The 23,657-nt window shown below is 46.6% G+C and overlaps 1 protein-coding gene across 2 annotated transcripts in view; it reads right to left on the minus strand.

The window, feature by feature from the left end:
• The window catches only part of MAPK6 (mitogen-activated protein kinase 6), an 88,246-nt gene that overhangs the window by 38,656 nt on the left and 25,933 nt on the right, over nt 1-23,657 (minus strand). For both annotated transcript variants that reach the window (XM_049813425.1, XM_049813423.1), the window contains exons 2-3: nt 18,569-18,651; nt 9,750-9,939 (exon numbers count right to left, since the gene is read on the minus strand). The gene's annotated coding sequence lies outside the window, so the exon portion shown is untranslated. The remainder of the gene's footprint in view (nt 1-9,749; nt 9,940-18,568; nt 18,652-23,657) is intronic.

A 23,657-nucleotide genomic window follows, 5' to 3' on the forward strand; every position in this document is an offset into this window, starting at 1 on the left:
GCGAGACTCTGGTTTTGGGCTGCCCATTTGCATGCTCATTAAGAGGTGTCCAGTACCAATCTGCAAGGCTCAGCAGATGAAATCCAAAGGAAAAGCCACATGGCCCTCAGCTGTCTTGACGTCCAATTAGCACTTCTACTTCTGAGAGCTGCTACTGCCAGGGCAAGTACCTCAGCCTGGAGTGCCCACCACTGAGGCTGATAATGCTGCAGATTTGGCACCTGGGCCTCGGCACTGCCACCTGCGTGGACTGCTCTGCCTGCCGGGTGCCGGCCACCCCGTGAGTCCTCAGCCTTTTGCTGGCTCAGCATGAATGAGTTGTCAGTGGAGCTATCTATGGGATATTCTCTTGGCTGGCATCTCCCTCCAGAGCTTGTGGCTGAACTCTCATTATTTTGCCTTCAGCACCAGCAGCTCTCACACTTTCAACAGAGATGCTAAAGCAGGCTGAGATACTGCTTGAGAAACCCAGCTCTTTGCTTTACCTGCTCAGTCTCCCTTACAGCCCTTGCTTGGCCCAGCTAAAGTAATCTCAGCAACTTGGATGGTAAAACACTTAGCCTTAAGGTTGGGACGAAGCTCTAACAGGGCAGCGTAGACACAACCATGCTTATACAGTCCTACAAGTTCTGTGAAGATAGGTGGTTGCACGTAAGAGATGGTGTTAGTGCCTGCTGTACATGCACAACCATGAGAGGTAAATCCATAAGGAGCAATTCACCCTGCTGCCTACTGACTTGACCCAAGAGGTTTGGATTTTTATATTCAGAGGCTAGAATCATAACATCCACAACAGATGCACCACTCCCAAACATGGAAATATTCCTGCCACATCCCCGTTGTAGCTGGCTCAGCCTTGACCCTGTAAATGAAGAGTGCCTAAGGCTAGCGAAGAAGGTAGCAAAATCTCTCTTAGGAGCTCAAACTCTAGAACAAACAACAGTTACAGGGAGGGGGAACAGGGGAAAGAGGAAAGGGAAAGAACAAAGGGAAAAAATGCAGCAGAGATTATATTGTGCATGAGGATCAGGCAGCTTGAAGTGCTATAAAATCCTTTATACAAATGTTATTGCAGTAAAATGAAATAGCAGCTATTCTCAGGGAAACCGTAGCTACCCTCAGTGATTATTACAATAGCCAGAATGATGCAGTATTTTTTCCTTTTTGAACCAGATGCTATCACTAGTGGTACGTACCTGTATACTTACAGAACACTTTAGATCAGCATATCAAGTTCAGATGGAAACTGTTTAATACATTGATACACCCAGGTTGGATAGAGCTTTGCTCAATAACCATTTCTCATGGTGAGGTAAGGGACAGAACTGAATGTAGCACACATCAGTTTATGCATGGCTCTCCTTACCCCTGGGAAACGATAAACAGTTTAGATATCCCCCAGTTAAATCTCTCCAGGACCACCTAGTCACAGATTTGTTTTTGATATCCTACTTTTAAAAGCTCTTGTCCCTGCCTACGGAGTTCACTACAGGCAGAGTTGGTGCAGCCTTACACTTTTTTGTTTCAGTCCTTGCTTTTGCCAGGTTAGTCAACATCTTGAGTCCTACCCCACTTGCTCAGACAAAATCTCACTGATCACAAAGATGAATGGGGCTCATTTCCTCATTTTGCCCCATGGGACAAGAAACATACTTAATAATGCTCCAGGTTACATATGGCTCATATATACTGCCAGGGCCTTCCAGCACTGCCTGTTCCGGAGCAGATTTCCTGTATCCCAGACAGCTTCCCATTGTAACAGGCACACGCTTCCTTCCTACCGCACAGGTGGGACCGTAAGTACCTATGATCCTGCATTATTAAGCCCATATCTTCTGAGCAGGTCACAAGGGCATATTGGAAGCAAAGACGTAGTGTTTAAGCTGCCAAACAACTATTCTTTCATCAGAGCAGCAGCAATGCACAGACCCAAAGAGGAAACTCTGCCATAATAAGCTTAGATCAGAGTCCAAAGTAGGTGGAAACGTGCCAGTTAATGACTTCCAGCTCCAGCATGGAGAGCACGCTGGAGGAGGACAAATGGAGCAGTGTCTGTCCTCAGCTTGAGAAGTCACAGACCTCCTTTCTTCTAGATGCTCCACTTGTGTATTTGGAGAGGGGGTGGCTGTAGGGGTGGACACACACAATGGCAATTAGAAACGTGCCACACATTTGGATCTCAAATCAGAGAGGCTCCCCCAACATTTTGTGGTATTAAAAGTTGGCTCTTCATTTCACCCATTACAGGACAGAGCTATTACATGAATTCAGACATTGCACTGAGTCTTAAGACTGGTACTGCTTCCCCCTTGGAGCTGGGAAGGCAGGGAAGGGAGGGAGGGCTGGGGGCCCCCCACCTGCATTTGGGTCTCTACTTTTCTTACTCACAAATTTCAGCCCAAGCACTTCCAAAAGATATTGAACTTGTCATAGAATGAAGGGCACAGCCACAGCTTCATCCTTCACAGGACATGGAGAAATCCTTCAGCTTCCAGCCAAGTCATCCAACCAAGTCTACAGGACAAGGGAAGGGAAAGAAAATTACATCTGTGACCTGCCAGTGGATTAGCACTGAGGTAAAGATTGAGCTCAATGATATACAGCCCTCTCAAAATCTAGGCTGGATGAGAGCCCAGCGACTACCCATGCAGCAGGACCAGTAACTACCTGGGAACCAGCAACAGGCCCACAGCCAAAGAGAAGCAGGTCAAGAGTCTCTAAGGTTCAACCACTATATTCAACACACACAATCAAAAGGGCCAAAAAGTCTGGAGGACCATACAGGTAAGCAGCAGGACTGCTACAGGCCATGCTACCATTCTGTATTGTCATCTCCACTACAGAGGATTGACCATTCCCATGTTTCTCAGATGTGCACCTTTACTGTTCATGGCTCCCATGGTCAGAGGGAAGTTTGGGACTGAAATCCCAGGCTCCCACCCTTTTTGCCACTAAAGCACCCAGCCATGCAATTCCCCTGGTCTTCAGCAGGCCCTCAGATCTGACCCCCCCACCCCTGGTGGGATCACCTCCGCTCTGTCCTGCCTCTCTCCTCTACCACCCCTCCAGAGGCTGAGCAGCAGGTCCCATCAGCCCCATCTCCTCAGCCATGGCCACCCCGTGAGAGCTGATGGTCAATGCATTACCAAGCAGCCAGGCAGCATGTGCTGTGGAGTCTCACTGCCACGCACAGCGGACAAGGTTAGGGTGCCCTTGCTGATGGAGCAATCCAGCTAGATGCTGGCCAGAAGCCCCTCAGGTAAAACCTCCTGGTGGTAAGGCTGGAAAGGAAGAAGGGTGAGAAGCAAAAGTATGCATGCTGTCTCCGCTTTCGTCAGGAGATACTTTTATGGTCTACCACCCTGGGAACCGAAAAGAGGGTGTTCTGGGGCTGAACATATCTGAAACTTTAACTTTCAGAAGTTTGTGCAGATGCTTCTGCCTGGTTCTTTTGCAGCATGCAAACCTTGATTTGAGTGCAGGTTTCCACCCAGAACTCAAAACAAAACTGCTGAAACCACAGGCTTTGACAGAATTTCTGCCCAAAATAACTATCTTAGCACAGGTTTGCTCAAAATTAAAATTTCTCTTGTAGGCAGGGCACAGGGTTTAAGGCTGGTGAGGAAAGCAGCAGCTGGGGGCTCCAGGGGGAAGGACTGAGGCAGAGAGAGAACGGGCAAGTCAGGAGCCCAGCCCTGCTTATCTGAGCAGCAGGCCATACTTGGTGCAGCCCTGCAGCTCTGCATATCTATCACTTGAACCACCAAACCTGTTCCTGAGCTCTCAGCATTTCTGAAAGTAAATCCCTGTACGAGACGGTGAGGTTCTTTGCCTTAATTACCACATCTCTTTGCTGCCCACTGGCAGTAAATCCTTCCAACACTTGCATGGGCACTTGACGAGCTTTCTGCTCCCCCAGCTTTGTGGCCACTCTGTGGGTTGAGCACTCCGTGGTCTGCCCATGCTCTAGCCATGACCTTGTGCCTTCCCTCGCTGTTGTAATCCAAGCTGGGAGCCTACTTCACTTACTCTTTTTAGCAGCCTATTCTCCTTATCTGTTATAAACTCAGCGATGCTAAAAATGTAGGACACAATAGCACTTGGATGGGACGCCTGATGTCAGGAATAGCTCCCTGGCTCCTTGAGCAGGACTGCGGCTTGACAAACCTTGCTTGACAAACACCGTTGCAAGCCTTGGAGAATGTGGGAACAACTCTTCCCTCCCACGTGTTGGATCTGCTGCTCTCCTCCCTCGATAAAAGGCCGTTCTGCGCCTTTTGGCCGATGTTCAGGGCTGTCAGAACAGCCAGAAGCTGCTCTCTGCCTTTTTTTTTTTTTTTTTTTTTTTTTTCCTATAAGCCACAGACAGAAGAAAACCACAGAGGGAAGAAAAGCCTTAAATCAGCATTGGAGATTTGGCTTCAGTTCTCTCTTTTATTTTTTAACCAGGCAGATCTATAGCAGAGATAAGCATATGCTTAAACAGTTTGCTGAATCAGAATCAAGAGAGTCAGATTCTCCACTCAAAAGTTGCTTTGATACCTCAGTTATGCTGTTCACTTAAGCAGTACATGTAAGTAAAATAGATCTTCTTTTTTCCCATGCTTTTGATGCTGATATTTCTGTAGGAAAGACTGCATATCCCCTCTCTAACAGAATCCTTTTTTTGTTGGCAAGACTGACACTGCTGGGTGGTACAAACAGGCGTCACCTTGTCAGAAGTGACACTGACAGTCAACGGGCTTTGGTCCCCAGGAGTCAGGCTGCTAAAAGCAGTTTGGCAACTACCTGCTATCCAAAATACTGTTAAATCTCTGGTCTGAAGACACAGTCTAGACTAAAAAAGCCCTTGACATAACTGCCCTGTCTCTAACACCAGATTTTCTCAATGCAGTAAAAATGACAAACTTTCCTAGTAAGGGTACTTTTGCTGGAAGAGCATCTCTCAATTCAGCGAGTAAAATAACCTAAACAGGAAAAATTCATGTTGATTTACTTATACACCTACAATGGGATTTCAGTGGTACAGAAATGGCATAAAAGAAATAATTTCTTTAACCAGCATTTCCTTATTGTCATAAGCTTCTAATGTAGGCCTGGCTTTAGGGACTTGTGGGACAAAGTAATTCGCTTCATGCTGGAAAAATCTGTAACCATTATCCTTTGCAGATGCAGAAGCCAGTGCACCCTGCTACACAAAGCAAAATCACTTGCTGTGGTTTGTTGCCCCCTTTTTTTTTTTTTAAAGAGGCAACTGTTCCCTTGATTTTAATTTTCCCCCTTACAATAGAGAACAAGGCTAAAGAGTTTTGCAGGCAGCTTTTCAAAATAAACAGGCAAGGTCATGCTGCTGTGGGGAGGAGGGAAAGAACAAGCTCTGCTTCTCAGAGGCAGGAAATGAGCGCCGGGGGAGCAGGAAGGCCCGCAGTGAGGACAGCAGGTCCCCGCGAGCACCTGAGCCAGGGCCGGGTGCTCCCAGCCCCACGCTCGCTGAATCAGTGCAACGGCGTGTCCCATCAGACCAACAGCTTCAAAGCCAGCCTTTGCGGTTCCTTTCTGAAAAGGTTTTTATTAAGAAAAAACAAACCAAACCAAAACTAAAGCAAGGCAAGGCGTACATTTGAAGGTACTTACACATGGCTTTACATTTTAAAAATCAGCGCAGGAACAACAGTACTGTAAAATATGACCCACTTAGTTACAGCTATGCTTCGGTGGACTTTAATCCGACATTGTGTTATATATCTATTTTTTTATACATATATGAGCCGAAAGCCTACATTAATTTCTATAGTTAATGACCGAGAGGTTAGTGAAGGACAGCAAAAGCAGCCTCCATTTGGATAAATGCTCATCTGAGTGTCAACACTGGTCAAATAGGAAGTTTGCAAAGTAGGCCTGGAGGAATAATTAGAAGAGGTTGACCTCAGTGTGAAAACATCCTTCCTTGCATTTTCTCCTTGAAGGGCAGATGATTGCATGCAATCAAGTTGGAGCAAGTAAAAAAAAAATTACCATTCCAGCAGCTCAAAAGTACCACCCTGATCAGTTTAAAATCCCTGCAGCAGGTGACTGGAGGTGTCCTGTCTGATTACACACTGAGAACACAAACAACGCCAGTTCACGTGTCCTTGCTGAGGAAGTCAACACTTCCCTACCACAACAGCTAGTTCACGTGTGATGGTCAGGCCATCCTTTCTGCCTGCGGCATAGGCTCTTCTAGGGGGCCCTTATTGCGTAAGATACAGGACTTCCAAAACTAGACAGGGACAGGGTTGGCCTTCTGCTCTCCCCTTGGCTGTGCTCTGGCAGCAATGAATTTGGCATCAGTGCCAAAGCAACGCTCAACATGCTGTGCTGCAAGGAGATGGGATTTCTGGGCGCTGAACCAGCTGAAGAGCAAAATCTCCATTCCCAGCTACAACACAATGCAGCAGTTTGGGTCTGTTTCTGGGGAAAGCATCCCCTTGCAGAGGGGAGAGCCCTTCCCAGTGCAGAGTGGCAGCAGCCTGGGGATGCTTGGTGGGAAGAGGAGATGTCTTTCTCTCAATGTAGGCTGCCACAGCTGTATTAAAACCAGTGAGCAGTTCACTCCAGCTAAGTTGCCCCCAAAGTAATCAAATATCATCTTGCCCTGCTCATGTTTGTTTTGCTTCAGCCTCCTGCTCTTCTCCTGTGTTCTGACAAGGAAAGGCCAGGGCGAAAAGAGGGAAAACATGTTTTCTGCCTTCTTTTGAACAACAGAGAATTCTGCAATACACTGATCTGTGAGGCAGCAAATACCAGGAATGGCCAGAACAGCGTGAAACCCCTTTGGCCTGCTGAAGCTGGCAAGAACTTTACCATTGACCCTATTAGTGCCGTATGGGTAAAGCCCAGGGACTGTTTATGCAGTAGTGGGTATTTTATGTCTGAACAAGGGGTTTAACTATCGTTGATCATGCCAGCCGTAGCAAAGATACCATATTTTTTTCTGTTTAATCAACTAAAAAACTCACCCCTTCCCAAACCATTAAATTTTATCAGAATAAAAATCATTTGGAGTCTATACTTAGTTTTAAAAAGAGGGGGAGGAAGCCATTTCCCTTGACATTTCCTCTATATAAACTTAATACAACGTAATAAAGGTTATGCTGCCGTTGTTACTAAACCTAGCATCGAGATGCTGCTTTTCTAAGAGGTAAAAATCAAGGTATAAATTTTCAAGTCATATCATCGCTCCGCAGCTTTCCTACAACACCACCGAGCCCTTTCCTAGACAGAAAAGCTAATGAGTCCTTTCAGAGAATGGCACTGCTTTTGGCTCATTTCCACAGAGGTAGAAATAGCAAAGTCAGTGGCAAGGCCAAGTGGGTAAGAAAGGCTCCACATTGCAAAAAGCTGAGTAATCCTGTGAGACATCGAGCTGTTCTGGGTAGGGGCTGCGGGCACGCGGCCCCGGGCAGAAAGGCTTTAGCATCCTGCAAGATCAAGCTGTTGCTACTGAATTCCTCTCTTTTGCAATCTGTTAGGGAACAGCTGTGCCAAAGTGGAAAAAATCCCGGAAAGTTATTGAAACATTCTTACTATTAAAGACCTCATGTTTCCACTGCAAATGGATAAAACTCCCAGTGAGATTTCTGGTGTCTTTTAAGGTCAGCGTTTGCGGCATTACAAAATATCAGGCGTTCTGTGATGCTGTACTCATGGATTTTGGGAACATTTTTAAGTAAGACTAGAAAAAATTGCAACTCACTTGTGATCTACACCACTGCTTGCCCGTAAGCATACGTAATGCTAATTTACTGTCATTCCTGTCGCTTCTCAGTACTGATCTGACCTCCATTTCCTTGTGTACTTCCCTTCTGACTTTGCCTCAGTTTGATCTAGTGACTGGGGCTACTTTAAAACAATGTTTCATTGCCTGCATTTGAAATCCCTAATGAGAAGGCCCACAGTGACTTTGTATGGGACTGTACAGCACTCTGCTACCTTTGGCTATGAGGATAAATATTCCATTCTTGTTCAAACTGGCAATCCCAAAATGAAGGGTTTAAAGAGAGGCATCACAGCAACCACTGTCATCTTCTTTCATCTACACCAGTATCCCCACCAAGGTGGGGGGAAAGGCTGCAGACAGCAGAATTAGCTGTGCTGTCTTTGAACTGTGTTGCTTCTTTTTTTTTTCCATAATCACTAGTATATAATATCCCTCTTGGGAAACAAACCCTTTTACTAACATAACTGAGGATCGCTTCAAACTGAGAGGGTTTTTCCCCTTTTTCATCGCTCTAGAAATGCACTCTGGATCGACAGATTTTAATATCTCTCTTTGGCGAGAAGAGATCAGACATTAATTGGCATTCCATGCAAGTGAGGACTCATTACTGTGAAGCTGTTGTTTCTTGCCCAGCCAGTTAATTGAAGCCTATAAAATTTCCATTGTTCAAACCTGGACTATCTCACAGGGTATGTCTAGAGAAGGCAAATCCCAAACCCTCATCCACTGGACTGATACATGGGTTCCCAAACATGCACAGGATGGAAAAGCAAGCCAAGACTGTGCCATTTGATCAGGTTCTGTCCAGGGATCTCCAGTGGAGGTTTTAATCCTGTCTGTGGAAGTAAAGACACAGAGGTGAAGTCACTTGCCTTCAGGCATGCAGCAATTTAGTTGCAGAGCTGGAAATAAAACTGAGGAATATGAACATGCTGGACCATGCTATAATCAGCAGATGCTGTTGCTTCCAAGTTCTAATTAAAGAGCTGTCATTACACAAAAAGCATTTGTAGTTTGCAGTGAAACTGATAAAGCTCAATAGTCTGGAGTATTGGAGGGGAGGCATATGTTTTTTAAATCTCCCAAAGATGGTAATGAACTCTTTTTTCCAGTCTGCCTCAGCCTGTGTAGCTAGCTGATCCTAGCTATGAGGTGTCTCTCTGCTCTAACGAACCCGGGATCCTGCCAGTCCAAATTAAGTCATGTTAAAAAATATATACTCTGCACTACTATTTCCTACCTGAGACTATTTGTGTGAAAGAAGCTGCACTGTAGCACTCTCCCGAAATAGACAGAATAACCAGTGGGAAAAATAACAAGTCTGGGAGAGAACAGAAGCAGCTGATGTGCTGCAGCCATCATTAACACAGCTGGCAATGTTTAAATGCATGAAAATAGGTGGTAATCCAAATATAAATGAACCAGTTTGATGTCTTGGGCATGCGAGCGCACACACAGACACACATGAATACCCACATTTCAGTCCAAAGGGAGCTCCCGCTTCCAGCTAGCACCGTGCCTAGCACCACTCCAGCAGGCGCTTGGCATTGGATCCAGCCCCAGTGTTAAGGGTTTGATTGCCTTAGTGCTCGAGCAGCTGCTGGATTTACATCCCCAGCTCTGTAAGCCAGGCAGGGACTCAGCACTGCTGCTCCTGCTTCTGCTGGGACCTGCCTCCGGGGCTGTGGGGCCGGTGGCAGGGCTGTACTGCGGCCAGATGCCAGCCAACACATGCGCAGGCAGTGTGTTTGGGTTGGGGGGAAAGGTGTGCCCAGGGTTGCTCAATGCCAATGCCTCCAGCTGAGTGAGGAGCAACAGAAACCGTCTCTCTAGAGTCCTGTCCAGCCCCGCTCCTTCAGACAGACAGCAGCTTAGCACAGGCTGTTGTGGAGGATGAAATGATGGGGCAAGTGTGCTTCTCAATGTTTCCCACAAAAATGAAATACCTCACAGATTTTCCTATAATCCAATGATTACTTGGGTTTCTTACCTGGTGGGCACATATTGCTGCGAATACCGGGGCAGGGTGTGTGTGTGTTGGTGGTGGTCGTCGTGCAATCACTGCTGGGAGCACAAAGAAGCTTCACCTGCAGCCAAAGACCAGATGAGTTTGTGTGAACTGCATCAAGCCACAAGTGACGGAGAGCTGGTATGTCCCATAGCTTCCAGTATCAGTTTTGCTAAGAAAAAAAAAAAGTATCAAAATGAGGCCTTCAGCTGAGCTTGTTTTCAAGTCTTTTTCCCCTGTGTACCCCAGGATCCCAGGTATTACCTTCCTGTCACCAAAGTCTGCCGTGGCACCTGAGCATGGTGCTGGGCTCAGACCCAAACCGTGACCCAAGATGAGGACCGCTTTCTGCAAGGCTGTTTGCACGCTGTTATTGTGGGCCCAGAGGATAGCCTAAAGGAGGCTGATCCTTTATTTCTATCGCTCCCACCCTATGAATGTTTATGGTTGCTTCTGTTTCCCCCATGCAACCACATCTGGAGGATAAATGCACAGACGCTTCAATTCTTGAAGCAGCAGTGGCTTTCAGTGAGGGGAAAGACTATGTTAACTCAGGTGGGGGAAAGCGCCTGCTGAAACTTGAAGACGGAACATTTTTACACGTCAAAAAGCAGCCAGGCCACTAAGCCAGACGATAAGCAGAGCTGGCATACAAGTGAGCGGCACTGGGCAAAATACAAACCTGAATGCAGAGAACTAGGCACCAGGAGCTGGCTGGGGACAAGGCCGGGTTCCCTGAGGAGGTGAGAGGGCTTGGGAGAAGCTTGCTGGGCACCTGCGAGTGCCCAAACGTATGGGGCAACGTCTGCGGCCACGTGCAGGGAGAGAGGGAGTGCCAGGCCCGGCTGGAGCCCCTGCCCGGGCCCACGTCTCTGCACACCCCTCTGGAAGAGGCCGTGCCAGGGCAAGGGCAGAGCTGGCAAAGCAGCCCTGTCCCCGCGCTCCCTCGCGGCAGCAGGCCTGAAGCCGCTGGAAGGGCTCTCCTTGCACCCCACCACCCCTCTGGGACAGCAGGCGAGGGGGTAATGGAAGCAGCTCCTGCTCCCAGGGGAGCGCAGCGGAGGACGGGCAGCACAGCTTAGCGCCGGAGTGCTGCATAGGCAGCCTTGTGGAGCCTGGACAGGCAGCGCCTCGGCAGGCTGCTGGTCTCGGGAACTCGGGCCTGGCACCCTCCTGGCTGGACGGGGAGGAATTGCTCTGTGTGGGACCCCCTGCCTCCCGGGAGTCTTCTACCAGGGATGACTGGGCCCATCGTGACTTGCAACTGCTAAATCAATTCCCTTGGCAAGGAGCAACACCAACCATGATCCATCCTCCTCACGTCCTTGGCCTGAAAGCACAGGGCCCTCACCCTGCTGCCCCGTCGGGTTGAGAAAAGCCGGCAGCAACTCCCAGGAGTACACCTCCCAGCCCTGCCTGGCCAAGGAAGATCCCTGTCTGCCCAGGGAAGATCCCTGCCTGCCCGCTGGGAGTGGGAACAGAGCGTGTTCTCTATCCTGCACAGGGAGGTTGGAGACAAGAGACCAGACCTTGCTGTTCCAGTTGCTGAACAGGCTGTACTACAGAGGAGTGAGCAACCATTTTGCTTATAATTCACTCTTTCTTGCCTTCTGATTCACAGCCAATGTCTCACCTGCATCGGGACCCTGCCACCGACGGCCGGCATGGCACCGGCGCCAGTTCCCGGGAGGAGGCACAAAAAGCCCCGGGTTTCATGGGCTGAGCTCCTGGGGATCTCTGCCCAGCCTCTGGCAATAGCTGGATAGGGGTGAACAGACCAGGCCCTCGCAGCATGAAGAGGAGAGCTGGGAACCCTTCTGCCACCTTTTCAAACTGAGTCATCTCCACAGAGGCATTGCTTATTTTAATGGTATAAAAGTGAATAATATAAAATGCGAACCAGCAGTGCCACGTTCTGTGGCACTGGTAAACAGGGCTGCCGAATTCTCCCTCTGCAGACGGCTGTCAGAAAATGTCTGCATTTGCAGTCTAGAGCCCAGCAACGTCTCAGCTGCAGAGAAGCCAGCCTCTGTCCTCTACCTCTATTTTTCCCTTATTTGATCAAGTTTGACAAAGGCTGTGCCAGAAGCAGGTTTTAACGGTGACTCAAGTACACGTCAGCTCTATACAGAGGTGCAGCACAGGCGTGTAGGCACTGGGGCAGCATTCAGGTCAAAACCAGCAAACCCCACATCACTGCAAGTTCGGTTACTCACAGCTGAATTCCTTCTACCTCCACCTTACTTGGGATTTTGTTACAGGCACTTCTGGAGCACAAGAAAAGACATCTTAGAAGGGTTTCTCCAAAAGCAAAAACTCATACCGGACTAGACGTTCAGCCAGTGTTTCAGCAGAGCTCTACCAACATTTACCACAAAAAGAGAGAGAGAAAGAGGAAATGCCTTGAAACAACACAACCAGAACTATCTGTAAGGTGCTCTGTGATCAAGGTGGTATCCAAAAAACAAGGGGCCAGGTGCATAAAAGTCTCTAGGAGGTAAAAGGGAGAAAAAACACCCAACCAAAAAAGATTCCCAGGTGCAGTTGAGGTCTTCAGCAAAAAAATAGCAGATGAGAGAAATGCTTGTGTAATTGCTCTTCAGACAGCAAATCAGGGCAGGTTTCTGGAACTGCGAAAGAAAAGCCAATTCTCCTGCAGTGCCTGAGAGGTGAGGCATGGGGTCTTTACCCTCTGGGACAGTTGGCTCCTGTGACTTTGCTCTATTCACAGAAGCCAGAGGCGGCCAGTTGGCAGGTCAGAAAGAAGCAAGGTACTTGCCACAGCGCCTTGCAATGTGCATGCCATCGGTGCGTCATTACGAACAACGGAGTTGAGGGTTATGTAAGTTTCTATTCCCAATTAGATCTAGCATAGTGGCTATTCGATCTATACTTGGTCAGAAATCATCTTTGAACTGCTAGTTCCAGGGCTTTTTATTCAAAATTGACCATAAACATGTACATAGTCGGGTTGCAGCCACTGGATTTCTCATAGACTCTGTTGTGGACCTCAGCTGCATCACTGTCTGCTACAGCCGCTGGCAAGGTGGCACAAACCTTTGTACTTTCATTACACGCAAGAGTAGCACTGTACACACGTACTGTGAACAAGTCAAGGCTACCTATAGGGAAGTTCATGCTTGGCAAAGAGAATTAGGAATTTGATTCTAGCAGCACTAAACAAATTGTTCGCCTAATCAGATGAGGCGGTCACACAAGTTATCAAAGGATGCAAAAGGGGAAGTTCCTGGCCTATACCCTAACCAGGATTCTTCAGGGTATGTTGTTGAGATGCATTTCAGTCCTGGCGGGGTGAAAACCAGGTACTATATTTAAGTTGGCAAGCCACGTGCTATGCATGGAGAGCACAGACAGACCCAGTCCTCCTGCTCCTGCCTTCCCAAGCTCTCTCGGGACAGGGCAGGACTGCGGGACCTCTAACACCTTGCACGCCTTCTGCATGACCAAAAGCGGAATATCTACACAGTCTGCGCTCCAAAAAAGGCACTCAGAAAAGAAAGGACTTTTTCCTCTGCCCACTCAGAAATGAAGAAATCAAGCGAGAAATCCTGACTCAAGTAAAACAAGCAGGACTTTGCCACTGATTTCAACAGGCCCAGCTTTTCACCCTGAGAGTCTGCTCTGCTGTTGAGTAAGGAGATAAGCTGCCAGCAGCAACAGTCTGGCCTCGGAAATCTGGAGGGGTTTGTTGGCTGATTGCAGAAGCAGCAAATGCACAGCTCACCCACAGTGCAGATGTAACTTGCATGCCTCCCGCTTTCAGAAAAGCTGAGGGCTCCGCGTTGTTTATTGTGCAATAGGAAGACATTAATAATCATGCCTGACAATGTTTAAGAATGGAGATAAAATTCTCTATTATCATGGATTATCAGTTTGTCAAAGGGGATGCTGGCAGACAGAAGCTTTACTGGGATGAGGCTTGCATTTCAATGAGCGATCTGCACAGAAAGCTTTCAGCTCCTCCACACATCAGATCCAGGCAGAAGCAGATCTGTGCTGAAGCATGCTTCCAAGATGCCCTGCAGTGCTCAGAGAGGTCTGGCTCCAGCCAGGTCACGGTCAAGGCTGTCAAGACTAGAAATTAGAGACCGCCTTAACTGTAGAAGATGCTGCGCTGCAGGGTGAGTAATCAGGGTTTTAGAAAAGCACACTGAAAATGACCATATTTCCTGCTATTTACAAAATGCCGCAAAAGCACAGACTGGAGACACTGGCATAATGCTTAAACCTCAGCGCTCCCTCAGACCCGAGGTGCTCAGATCCTCTCATGAAGAGAACGGTAGAAGCACTCAATCCAGCCACCTTGAAAGGACTTTAGGGGCTTTGCTGGGAGATGGAGCCAACCCCAAGCGCCCAGGTAAAGACAAAGAGAGCAAACGCATAGGTGAGCAGCGTCTCCCCTTGTGAGGACTGCACTGAGCCCCACAGACAAACCTTGCTGCAAGCATGCTGCTGGCTGTCTAAACCAGTGGCAATTACAAGGAAACCCAGAGCAGCAGTTCTGTCCCTCCCGACCTCTTGCCAGCACCATCCTTCTTCTCCAGTCACACTGCTCTAGCCCATAGCCAGCCTACGAGGCAGGTAAAGGACCTTCTTCAGCTTGCCAGACAAGCCTAATGAAGGGCCCTTCTTTTAGAAGTAATTTCCTTGCTGTTCATTAGTCTTGCATGATGCCTGGGAGTGGAATACTCTGAATTAGGTGCTTTTGAAGAGGCAGTAGTACCAGTACGAAACTTTGCACAGATCTGAACTTCAAACCAATGCTCAGCATGAAAAAGAGATTATTACCCCTTCACATTTCAAATCTATTTCTGCAAGCACAGGACCTAGAAAGATCCCTCATTCCTCATCTCCCTTTAAAAAAATACTTAGGTTTCCATGACATACTGCGGCTGTCTCTTTGCCAAGCTACCAAGCATCTTGGGACTCACGATGGAGTCTCAAGAGCTGATAAAGCTGCCTGTACGTGCGGTTGAGGAGGCTCTGGGAGATGAAGGGCAAGTCACATGCCTGCTTTGGGCCTTACTGCTACCATCCACAAGACTTGCACGAGAGACAACGTTGGTTGCATAAACTCTCATGGCCCCGAGGAGCTCAGTGCAGGAGCCTGCTGACAGCAAAATCAAATTCTTCTTGTATATAGCACCAATCCTCTGCCACGCTTTAAAACAGGCCTGAAAATGCCAGCAGCCACACTGATACAGTCACAAGACAAAACACCGGCTGCTCTCTGTTTGCTCTCCAAGATGCAGCCACCAGGCTTGTGCGGCTATACATGCAGGGAGCATCTGCTGTGTGTGCAGGGAGTGCCATCGACTTGGGCACACGCACACACACACACTCCTCATGTACGCACATGCTCACCAGCTACAGCCTTACACCGTAAACACAAGCTGCTGCTCAAGTGCAATGCTTGGCTGAGCTCCCTTCCACCTCTACAGCACTCAAGTAATTCAGAAACAAGCAGATTGCTGGGATAAAAGCAACCAGCCATTATTTCTTCTGCTGCAGACCTGCTCCTGCAGGTTCATACCTAACATTTGCATAGTGTTCTTTCCCATAGGACCCCCATTTGTGATGAAGACATGCATGCAAGGAGGGAAGCATCGTTATCCCCGTTTCTCAGGTAAAGGAACTCAGTACTTTGCACATACTGTGAAGATGGGATTCCCTGCAGCAGAAAGGCAGGAGTCCAGCCCCAAGCTCTTCCTGCCTCACGCCAACCCTTCTCACTGCAGATTCAGCCCATTTCTTCTTGTGCAATCCACCACGGACCTGGGAAGCAGGTCCTTTTGTATGGCCCTCACTTCTCACTTGAAGCCTGTTCTCTCCCTCTTTAATTCTTTGTAATTTTGGCTGGATAACCCTTATTTCAGTTGTTCCATACAGAATATGGGGTGGGGGAGTAGTGCTGCTGTTACTTTTGCCAGGGTTTGCCACTATTATTTTTGCTGCTCTCTAGTGTGATCCGCCACTTTCTGGCATGCAAACCCCAGAGCCAGAATTTCAGCTGTAGCCATGCCTCTGCTGAACATGGCTGGAGAATCGCTTGTCCAGGTCTTAACAGCTACACTGCTGTTTATCTGAGCCAGTGTGGCAGTCCCCTTGCATAGTCCCCTGCTATGTAATGTGAAAGTACAGTTTCACTGCATCTAGGCAAGGCAAAGGCAGTCGGGAACTTGGGGAGGCAAGTGCAAGGGGCGCTCCCTGATTGTATCCCCATTTCTCTCTGTGTCCGTTTCTACATGGCAGGGGAAGAGGAGGTTTGGAAAGCATTCCCCGTTGCAAGCCACAGGGTCCTGAAAGCCCCCCAGCAAGCACAGCCCCAGCACAGTTGCCTGCACCAAACAAAGGGCTGCAATGGCTGCGGCTGTAAACAATGTTCGGAGGCAGCAGAGCCTGCTTGTATTTGACAGACAAAACCTTAATAGACTAAGCACGCAGCGTGGGTTGACACAGCTGCCACTCTCTTGCTGTCTCTCTGCTCTCCACAAAAATGCAGTTTGTGCTTTGCTGCCCAGGGCCTCAGCTGAGCTGCCCCAGAGCAAAGGGTGAAGGTTTAACCTGCCCCTCTCCACCTCCCCTCACTGCCCAGGGGCAGGGCTTGCCCTCCCCAGTTAACACTGATCATCAGCACTGGTTCGACACCACTGGGACACAGCCAGGCTTCACAGATGGCCGTGGAGTGGAGATTTCAATACAAGAAACAGTTGAAACAACAAAAACCCTGCCGAGGCCGATTCAGCTCGTGAGCCTGATTCCCATTAAGCAAGTCATTTTTTCCAGTTTTTCAGTGCAGAAACCGCGTGGTCGGGTACGGCTGGCCGCACTGAATCACCTCTTCCAGCCAGGCTGCTGGCAGCTGACTTACTCCAAACTGGACCAAAGTTGCTCCTTCTACACTAGGAAACAAGGCCTTGTGACAAGGACTTCCAGCCAATTTTATACTGAAGCCACACTGGCAGTCCAGCATGTTACAGCCACTAGCAGCCCTCTCAAGAGCGTGCTACTGCATTTTGAGAGGGATTCCGGCTGATGGAGACCTGCCCAATGCAAAAAGGAGGGAGTTTTTTAACGTCCCCAGCTGGCACCTCCCAACGTCTCACAGGCACCTCGCATGGTCTGTAAAAGAACGGAGGTGGCTGTGATGCTTTGTTGGGGTATGAGGGACAGCACAGCTCCTGAGGAGCTGAAAGGAGGCAGACACCAGCTGTGGCTCTTGCACACAGATCGTAACAATCCAGAGCCAGGGCAGACAAATTAAAACCACCTTTCCCTCCTTTGTATCATGTCCTGGACTTACTCACACTGTCTCGCAGACAACTTCACACAAATCTTGTCCCTTTGAGACATCCTAACTCAGAGTACTAAAAAAATTCTCAAAAGCTGGTAAAACCTACAACTCTACAACTGTTTTTCTCCTTGATCACTGCTGGGTTTTTTGCTGTTGATGAAGTGATGCAGTCTCTAGACAGGATGTGGTTTGTGCCATTCTGCATGTCATCCACACAAGATGCTAGACTGAAACAGTCATCAGCTGGGAGATTTCAAGCAGGACTTTGGAAAAAAAAAAAAAAAAAAAAAAAAAGAACATTTTTAAGGTGGGTAGATATCCCCAGGGACTCACAAAGATCCCATAGTAAATTGGGAATTAAATTGCCATCCAAAAGGATAGGTGATAGGACCTGAATGTAGCTGCATCTTTCAGGGGTTGGCTGCCTTTGAAAACACATCCTTTAATCATTTAGCTCAAGCCACAGTTGCTTTTAATTTAGCTTGGGAGGCTGTAACTCAAGGAACAGCTCGTAATTACTACTGACATATATACTGCTTTCTAAAGTAAGACACACTGAATTGTGAGCTTTAGTAACAATAGGATAAATATTAACTGGCTAACCATTTTGCAATTGTTAAGCAAAGTCTAGAGATATGGGAGTTTGCTTAACAAAACAGTTCAGAGGAGTTTGCTGTAGTCCTGGGCATACTTTCAAGTAAAAGTCATAACCAGGTTGCCCTGGAATCACATGAAGATGACAATGGTAGAATTACCAAACTGTTTGAAGATTTGACCTCTGGAGCAGACTGATGAATGGCTTTGGATTGAAAATGAAGGCTCTTGTCCACTGTGCAAACACCTACTTGTTGGAAACATGAGGAGTCATGTAACCGATAACGCCAAATCTGATAGAGATCACAGAGCTGATCCAGAGGCACAGACACATGCAGGATCCTTTCTGTGCTCTGACACAGTTTCAAGTGTTGACCATGAAGCTTTGGATGACCCTTGGGTGTTTCACCAACTTCTAACCTTTAGAGAAGCACAAAACATCCTGTTCATTTTCACGGGGCTCAGCCTCTATACCTAGAGATTTCTGCTGCTTTTTTTTTCTATTTTGTTTTACTTTTGACAGTTATCAAAAGAAGATACTTATTTAACAGTATGAAGCAATGAGCACCCACGTAATGAATGTTACAGGGATTTCTGTACTGCTTACAGGCAGAGTTTCCCCAAAAGCACCATCAACAGCCCGGTGCTGCACTCACGTACACATGTTCGCTTGTCGTTGCCTTCCCTGGCAACTGTGCAGTACCCATGCCATGGCAAAAAACTGGCCTTAGCTCCTCATTAAACACTGTGTTCGGCTGCGTTTTGTTTTTGCCAGACTACAATGTTTTGAATTTGGATGAATGAGTATCACATTACAGGATAGTGTCTGATCTAGATAATCTGAAGCCAAAGCAGCACTAATCTTGCACCGAATCCATGTCAACACGCTTACTCACGTCTCCTGGGTTAAGGAATGAAGCACTTTCCCTTCAGCCTGAGGTTGGACCAAAAATACCAAAGAGACGCTGGCAGAAACTGTAATTATAAATGAAGACATCATGAAACCAGCCTTGCATAAAACCAAGATCATGCTCCAGCCTTGAGCTGGCTGCTGTGTTAGAATTACTGAGTCAAACAAGTACAAAATTTATCAGTATCACTGGGAGACTACCCCTACCACAAACCATTATAATGAAGCTATAAAGTGTTACAGTAAAATAAAACTTTGCAAGCCATACACATCCAGGATTTTTTACTCAAGGAAATTTAAAACTTGGTTTTACCAGTTTCCTGGTACAGGATAGGATGTTTTTAGCCCACATAAAAATGCACGTTTTCATTAGCTACGAACTACATAATATTTAAACACTGACATAAAAACTGAATCACCTCAGATATTTTTCTTCCTTTGGGCTAAGTATATATTTTGGAGACAGTCCATTGGCTATCCGGTAAACAGTATACTTCACAAAATGACCCGTTTCCTCCCCGTGTGGCCAGACCATTTAAAGGAGATGTTCATTCGCTTCCTGTAAGTAATGCTTGTAGAAGAATTTTCCACTGTGAAGCAGAAAAGGCCTTGCCTCTGTGTAAGCACTGCTCAGCAGTAACTAAAACATCCCTGTGTTATCAACACTGTTTCCAGCACAAATCCAAAACATAGCCCCATACAAGCTACTGTGAAGAAAATAACTCCATCCCAGCTAAAACCAGCACAAGCAGCTCAAGAGCCAGCAAACAGCCCTGGATCTCTGTGCAAAACCTGCAGAGTGGAGCAAGTCAGGGAGAGCCCACACCGAAGCAGTAGAGATGGGAAAGCTGGAATGGCAGTGCCTGCCCAGCACCAGTTGGATAGATTTTGCGTGACAGGAGGCAGTAGGAAAAGTGTAACAAAAAGGTATTAAGAGAATCACATTTTTTTCTTAAAGTCCAAAGGCGCCAGACTATATAATTGCAGAGTACGCCCTATAGCAGCAGGCTTTGAGAGCTGAATCCCCAAAATATGCAGTCTCTGGTGCCCAGTACTGTTATGCCAGGCAAACTCTCGCTCCTGCTGCCCTCTCCTCCTAGCAGTCCTCTCAAGTCCTGTTTACTCTGTGGGGCCATTTGCACCCATTAATTTCTGCAGGGTTAGGTTCACATTAAAGAAACCCTGCCCCCCCAAATCTTCCCAGCTTTCAAGTGTTACAATACTAACAAACGAGGACTTCCAGCGCAAGAGCAAAGGCTATGGTGTTAACAGCACTCTTTGAGAAGAGAACCACGGTAGTGGGTCAGACTGGATCAGACCAACAGTTAATCTAGCCTAAACCTGTTTCTGACACTGGCCAATATGGGACATCAAGGAAAGAGCAGGAGAAGATGATGAAATCGGGAAGAATTCAGTGGCAGGTTTCATCATTCCCTTGGAGATATTGGAGAAGACCAGGACTGGACCACAGACAAAGGTACACGACAGAAGAATGCTATCTGTGGAGCTAGTAAAATCCTCTTTTTTCACCTCACCTGTACCCAACACTCTTTTTGTCAGAGAGAGCAAGGCACCGCAGCTCATTTTCCTTGTCTCTTTGAGGCATAATTTGCCTCAAAGCACCAGTGTGTTTGGGAGGTACCCAACCTACTAAGAATGCATTTGCACATTTTGCAAAAGTGCAAAATGCCTGACATACCAAATGTATCAGATTTAATACCTATAGCCTGTCTCTGCCAGAAAGGTACAAGAGGTCCAAAGCAGCTAGAAAACACTGAAACCCAGGTAAGCACTTGCACACCCTGGATTTCCAGACATCCAAGAATCCCAACAAGTGTGCAAAATGTCCAGCTTCCCCTCGGATAAAACTTGTAGGTGGAAGAAAGGACACGTCTAGACAGAGGTCTCCTGCTTAGAGCGGGGATGGAATCTTGTTATTAGACCTAACTGAAAAATGCCCAGCAGACATTGAACAATATGACTTCATAGCTCTCTTCCCATTTGTGGGAATGTTTTGACAAAATGATTAAATGACCCAAGACTTCATGCCAATCTGAGGTACTGGGAAGAGTGACGAGCGGGTGCTATTGTGAGAAAGCTTAGCAGCACTGTGAAATCCAACAGTACTCCTGAACTGCAGATGGTGTTCAACCAAGTATGCCACACCTTGTCTTAAGACTCTTCAGAATGCTTTCTTCTGTCCCTGAGAATGCTCTTTGTCTGCCATAGCAGCTGGTTTTCTTCCATGAGCTGATCTCATGCAAGCTATAGCCTCACTGGGGATTGTGGTGTGGTCAAACATGATGAAGAACAGCCACAGCAATCTCTCATCGTGATCTTACTGGCATTTGGGTGAAGATCTCCGTACCAGTTCGGCTAGTGGCTGATGGGTATACTAAAAAGTAACACAGCTTCTAGTCACTGATGTGAGAAGGCGCTGGTAGGTACTTTTACAACATTTTGAGGAGATGAATGCTGACTATTAAAGTAAAACTTTTCTGAAGAAACATAATGTAAATAAAGATAAGCGGTCATTTAATAAAAGACAAGAAAGCAGCAGTCTTAAAAACTACTTGCATTCAACTGTAGCCACTGTTAATATCAGAGCACTTTTGCAGCTTTGTTGTCTCAAACCCAGAGAGGTAAACAGTGTGTTGTGCTATAGCTGTTTGTTCTTTAGGACAAGCATGGGATATTATATTTTCATTTAAAGATATAATCTTCAATGCTTATGAGGTGTCACTTACTTACAAGGAGAAAGCATCCATAGTAAAGAAAGCCGTATGTTACAAATAATAAATAAAGGAAATAAAGCTGAAGTGTTAGCAAAGACTTGCATTACTACAAGGACTTAAATCTTGAAGTCATTTCTGAAAGACTCTTAGAAGCATGCATACAGACAAATGCATGTGATAATTCAGGAATCCTATTGTTGGACTGTTTCATTAGATTTGGCTCCTAACCCCTCTGCACCGCCTTTTCCAAGTATAATTTTTTCTATGTAAAGTATCTTCTGAGCAGCATCCTTCTAGATTTCTTTAAAAATAAGCTTGAAATAACCATTCAAAGCCTCTGAAAGATGTATGCTTTTGGAGATAATCCAGCTTTTTGGTCATCACAGGAGCAGTTATAGTCAAAAGAAAATAAAACCAGAGCCTATCAATGTCTGATTTAGGTAAGAATTAATCAACCTCACATTCACTGCACAGATGAGTTTTATCATTTCTTTTATTTGGACCATTGTTGCCTAGCTTATTCACTCATATTGCCTTCTGGAAGAAGACTGATCTGGAATATTTTTATAAAAATGCAGTGTTTACACAGCACTTCTTGATACGGTCTTTGAACCCACAGAATCCAGCTGGATCTCTGCTGTCTGCGACATTTGCCATGCGTAGTTTTAGAGACTAACATCAATAAAAGTAACCTGCAGTTCTCAGCATCTCGCATGGCCCTAGCTGAGTTGAAGGGCTTTGTCAGCTGGCATAGCTTCAAAGCACTGTTAGAACAACTTCATACCAAAACAAGCTAATTACCACAGTCTGGATCCAAGATGGGCTCTCATATATTATTATATTGTCAAGGAAAAAACTGTGGCATCCCTAAAGATCTGAAGAAATTCCCAAACTAATCACTGTTGTATACACCCAGTTACATAGCAGAACATTAAACCACCATGATATTACAAAGCTGAAAAAAAAGAGTTTAAAAAAAGAAAACCACTAAATATCTAACGTTATGAAAATTCATTATAAGGGATCAAAACCAGCTTTAAATTTGACGCCACTTCACTGCCCTCCCACACGCCCACCAAGCACAAGCAGCCCCTTCACTGCCAGCCATTGTCCCAGACCCCACCCACCAACATTTTTATATGCCCATCTTGAAATAGCCTCCTGTTGCATCAGATGCAAAAGCTACACCACCAACCACGCAGAAATCACAGCCCTCCCTATTGCGGTCTACATCCCTCCAGAGGAAATGGCAGCAAGAGCTGGAGAGCCTCGTCTACCTGCACCACTTGCCATTGACTGCCACATCTCTTGTCTTCCCGCCCCCTTACTCTTCACCAGGTAAGGCTCAAGAAGCACACTGCAAGAGACACGTTTCCCAAAAATACATAGGCTCCACAGTAAAGGTAGTTACAAACATATCTCATGTAGCACTCTTTCAGATGAGGGAAGTGATAGGAAGGCATAGCTCAGATTATTTGTGAAAAATTATGACCTTCCAGATCAGAGTTTTCTATTTGTTCTTAAGCTTCAACCCAGAACTGCCTCTCTCTCTGGATCACATTTCTATTTGTTTTTCTTGGTAGTAACTGATACCTACTTAAAGGCTGACTTTAGTATTCAGTAAGAACAACACATTTAAGTTTTTCACCAGAAAACCCCCCACCGTTCACAAAGTCTCAGTTTAACCAATCTGATTGATAGCTGTGAAGCATTTCAATGATTTTAAGACTGCCTCATACTGCTAGCCACGTCTTGAAGCCAAAGCCAATGTTGCTTCCACAGAGGACGGGAGTGTAAGACTGAAGAACCCTCTGTGATCATTTACCTTGACTTCCCCAGGCCACAGGACTTGCTTCACAGTTTCAGTTTGAAGGTTCAAGCTTGCATGTCTGTTTATCTCTAACACTTAAATTGTAACTAGATTTTACAGCAGATGCCCCCACTCTGAGGATGGGTGGAATCAGAAGGTCCAGACTGGCTTGGTAAGCTATCTAAAGGCTCTCCGCGGATAGCTTTACATTTAAAACAACACAAATATCACTGAATCTCTCTCACCTGCTCTCTGAGCAAAAAGGAGTGTCTGATCCTGACATTTAGGTAGTTTTATAATGGGCAAAGAGACCTTACGGTTGAGATTCCACCATCACGGTCAAATATCTTACACGAAAGGGCGCTGCTGGGGGCACAGCTAATAGGATCCCTGGTCAAGTTCATAAGGCATTTTGTATTCTTTGCATGCAGAGATCAAGGGTCTCATGCTCTGCAACTCCCTTTGTCCCACGGCCAAGGCTTTGCTGAGGGAACATAATGCCAGCTATAGCTATCAAATGTAGTAT

The sequence above is a fragment of the Accipiter gentilis genome, chromosome 10 (genome assembly GCF_929443795.1).
Source record: "Accipiter gentilis chromosome 10, bAccGen1.1, whole genome shotgun sequence".
Taxonomy (NCBI): domain Eukaryota; kingdom Metazoa; phylum Chordata; class Aves; order Accipitriformes; family Accipitridae; genus Astur; species Astur gentilis.